This window comes from Clytia hemisphaerica, unplaced genomic scaffold, assembly GCF_902728285.1.
Source record: "Clytia hemisphaerica strain Z4C2 unplaced genomic scaffold, Clytia hemisphaerica genome assembly, whole genome shotgun sequence".
Classification (NCBI taxonomy): domain Eukaryota; kingdom Metazoa; phylum Cnidaria; class Hydrozoa; order Leptothecata; family Clytiidae; genus Clytia; species Clytia hemisphaerica.
In genome coordinates this window covers 852,211-856,502 of record NW_027104421.1, presented here as the reverse complement: position 1 = coordinate 856,502, position 4,292 = coordinate 852,211, and positions in this window count along the sequence as shown.

Genomic DNA, 4,292 nt, shown 5'->3' with positions numbered 1-4,292 from the left:
CTGTCCAGTGTCTAATGCTTTTCTCACAAGTTCTGTTAGAGCAATAACAGCATGGTTCGTGCTGTGACCTTTCCTGAAACCAAATTGTTTGTCAGTAAGGGTATAATTATGATCAAAGAAGCGAACTAGTCTGTGATGTATAAGCTTTTTAAAAATTTTGTTAATGTTAGACAGTAAAGAGATTGGTCTGTAGTTTCCTACTTCAAGTTTAGAGTCTTTCTTGTGCAACGGTTTGACCGTTGCCTTTTTCAAACATTCTGGATAGATGCCATCACTAACACAGCTGTTGAAAATATGAGCTAGGACAGTGCTTGCTGTTGAAGCGATTAGTTAGGAAAGAGGTTGGAATACTATCAGGACCTGAAGCTTTACTGATGTCAAGTTCATTAATAAGTTTTAAGAACGCAGTAGGCGTAATTTTATTGAAGTAGATGGAGTTAAGACCATAGAAGTCATTAAATACTTCAGCCATGTCTTTATCATTCATAATTTGAAGTCTGTTATGGAAAATTAGTTTAGGGGAAAGGTCAGTATTTGATTTAATACCAATTATTTCATTCACTGCCTTCCATTTTTGTTTCAAGTCATGTCTATTCTCAGAAAAGAAGGTTTTATTGTAGGAGTTTTTGATTAATCTTAAGAGTTTGGAAAGCAGATTTCTGTGTTTTTTGGAGTTGTCATGTTTTTATTATTTCAGATGAGAATCTTTGGCCACCATAAATTTTTTATATAAGTTGTTTTTGGTGGAAATAGATTTGAGAAGTCCTTTAGTGATCCAAGGATTTTTTGATATTTGGGTCCTTCAGAGATGCTGCATATGAGATTACAGGCCTGAGGTTTTGTAGTGATAAAATTTGTGAATATGTTATCAATCAGGGTTTTTTGAGGTTGGAGTTATTCTAGTAGGCCTGGTGATAGTTGGAATAGAAAAATGTGTTAAGTTGGAGCTAAGAAAATCATCAGCAGCCTGTTTAGACTCAGTCATAGTTGAAATCACCCATAATAATTGCTTTTTTATGCTCAGAAGCGATTTTGTCAAGCAGATCCGCGTAAAGAGAAATAAAATTTTCTGAGTCAGCATTGGGGTGTTTATAAATGCATGCAACAGTGAAATTTTTATCATTCTCATACACAACCTCTCTGATAACTGACTCAATTTCATTAAAAAATTTTTATAAGGTTAAATCATCTCTTGGAGTTGAGTGGAATCCTTTAGAGATATAGAATCTGACAGGGGTGTGCAGTAGTGCAACAGTCAAAGTGTTCATAATTATTTAAGATGGAGGAGCCCTTAGCTTTAATTTTGTCTTTGAAACTAGTTTAAGTAATACCCATAAAGTTAAAATTGGTAGAACAGTTTTCAAGCATGAATGTAAGTTCTCCAAAGTGAAGTTTTAGAGAGGCAATGTTAAGATGGAGTACAGAAATACTAGGTTTAATTTTGTTGTGTCTATCTTTTACTTCACTTATTATAGCTAAGTAAGGGCAATCTAGATTTGATGTATCATCCTGTTCAAGAACCTCCTCTATATCTCTTTATAATTGCACGTTAAAAAAGTCATTATCAGGGTCCATAAAAAAATCACAGTTTCTTACCTTGGAGTAAGTTTTAAGTTTTCATGTGTAATGCTACCAAAGGGTACCGTTTGGTTGAAGCATTTCTGACAGAACCACTGGTTCTCGTCAAACTGTAGTTGTTCGTAGTCTCCTGGAGATGTGTTGTTGTATATTTATCCAGAGATTGCATATATCACACCAGACTGCTTTATGAGTTTTGGCAACAGGGTTAGAGCAGATACCACAGGGGTTCTTGATACGTTTTTGCTTAGATATTTTGGGCTTCCTAGGCATTTAAAAGAGAGGTTTTAAGAATAAAAAGAGAGTAGAGAGAGAGTGAGAAAAAAAAGTATGTGTAATAAAAAACTAGAAAGCTACAAGTCGTCTGGATGAGGATGCAGGTACAAGCTAGTAAGCTACTAGAACAAGGGTAAAACCAAGTCACAGAGAGGAGGACAATTCTGGAAGCCATTCTCAAAAGAACACCACCCACTGGATGAAAATTTGTTGTCAAAATCAAACTTTGTTGTCCGATTTAATGTTCGACCAAGTTTGATTGTCAAACTTTAATTGAATACTCATTTTGATAACTCCACCAAGTTTATCAATCATACTTCTTCCTAGTGCACAGACACTCGCGTGTGTTCCACTACAGAATTTTTTCATATTTCAATTTAAAAGCCTACTTGGTGCGAAAGAGAAATTGTGTATTTTTTAATACACCATTCATTACCTCAAATCAAATGACTTTGGAGGTTCGGTGAAAATAATGGTGTCTGAATTACTGTACCCCATGTTTTGTCAGATAGTCCCAAGTTAGAGTCCCAGTTTGGTACTGTCAACTAAACTGAAAGATTTGATTCACTGAACCAATTGAACCAAATAATAATAATTGCTTCTTATACAAAACATAATTTTTCATTACAACATTGTTAACACTTTAAAGACAAGCAACGGATTCAGAATAATAGATTAGAGGTAATTATTTTTACAACTCGCACTTTTTTGATCACATTAATTGACGTCTTGACATTATAATCATCTTGTTAGACGTTTTGTTCCGAGATTTCTTGCAATAGTTTATTGTTCAACTTAGGCTGGGAGCAAACCGTCAAACATGGTTCTTCAAACATTGTGACTTTTCATGTTTGAAATCGATGTTTGACGGTTTGCGGAGTCAAAAATCGTATCTTTTCAACAAAAAGATCAAAAAATATGTTTGAAACAATGTTTGAACAAGTTCATAATTTTTTCAAACATTCAACTTGTGGTTTCCCTAGAAGGAAGGCATTGCATTGCTAATCGAACATTAAATATGATTTTGAACGCGTGATTTGAAAAATAAACAAAAGAAAGAAGCCATTGTAATGCAACTCAAAATAAATGTTTGAGACAATGTTGGAAAATGCTGGGCAAACCATATAACAAGAAAGCTCAAATGTTTGAAGAACCATGTTTGATGGTTTGCTCCCAGCAATTCAGTTTGATGTCACTCGTGCGGCAAGTTACACACTCATTATTTGTTAATCCCATCGGGCGATAGACTGTTAGACGCAGGCGTTCTCTAATTCTTCAATCAGCGTCCGGTCTTTTTCAATGAAAACAAAAAGTTAAAAAGGGCGCGCTATCAGTGAAGGTTATCGTGACATTTTATGATAGAAAGTTTAGTTGATAAACTTGGTGGAAGTATCAAAACAAATTTGTTGTCAAAGAGATTTAACAGTAAGTGGAAATACAGGCCAGATAGATATCAACCAGTCCCATGTTTCGACCAATCGTCCCAAGTTGGAGCAGTTGACAGTAGCGTTTGAGAGATCTTATTTGCTCAAAGCCCATGTTGATAGCTTTGCTAAGTCCCTAAACCTTTGGTTTGATACTCCTCTAAACCCCGTGAGTTTTCATAAGTGAATATTGTGTTCTACAGTATCAAACACTTTTTGGAGATTAATGAATACTCCACACGAATAAAGATCTTTATTGTTGATATATTTGCTCAAATTTTTTCTGTCAGATTGATAAGTGCGTGTTTACTATGGATCCGAATTGGTTTTTGAAGATGAGGTTATTTTTTCAAAATAGTTGACAATCCTGAATTTGATCAATTTAATTCAAAGATTTTGTCTATATTTGAGAGAAGCAATATTGGTCATTAGTTGTGCATCTTGAGGGGAGCCTTTATTTTTGTAAATAATTAGCTTATCTTTCCCTAGCTTTAAAAGAGAAAGGAATTTTCCAGTTTGTATTCAAATGTTGAAGATGTTATAAGATTTCAGAAATCCCATTTAGTTTAGATCAGTTTTTTAAAATTTTTGTTGCTACACTTAAAGGGCCATCAGCTTTTAATTTCAGTGAGTTAATGATTTTTACTATCTCGTTGTACTGTATTGGTTGAAAAAATAACGAGTCTATGAGAGAGTACCTCAGCATATCAGCAAAGTTTTCATCATTTTTGTTGGTTGGTGTAGAATGGTGAATTTTGCCTGTGATTGGTGCAATGTTTGTTAAGTTCCTCGCTGGTTAGTTTTTAGGTCTGCCGTGATAGTTCCATTGATATTGGAGGAATAGAACTAGTGTTGTAGTTTTCACTCATCTTATTGATGCCTTTCTGCCTTTCCAAATATTCTTACAATTTTTTATATTGGAATCAATGTACTTTTTGAATTGTAAATTTTGAAGCTTGATATCAAAGTTTTAAAAGACTAAAAATTGTGACAAATGGTGACAAATGGTCTGAA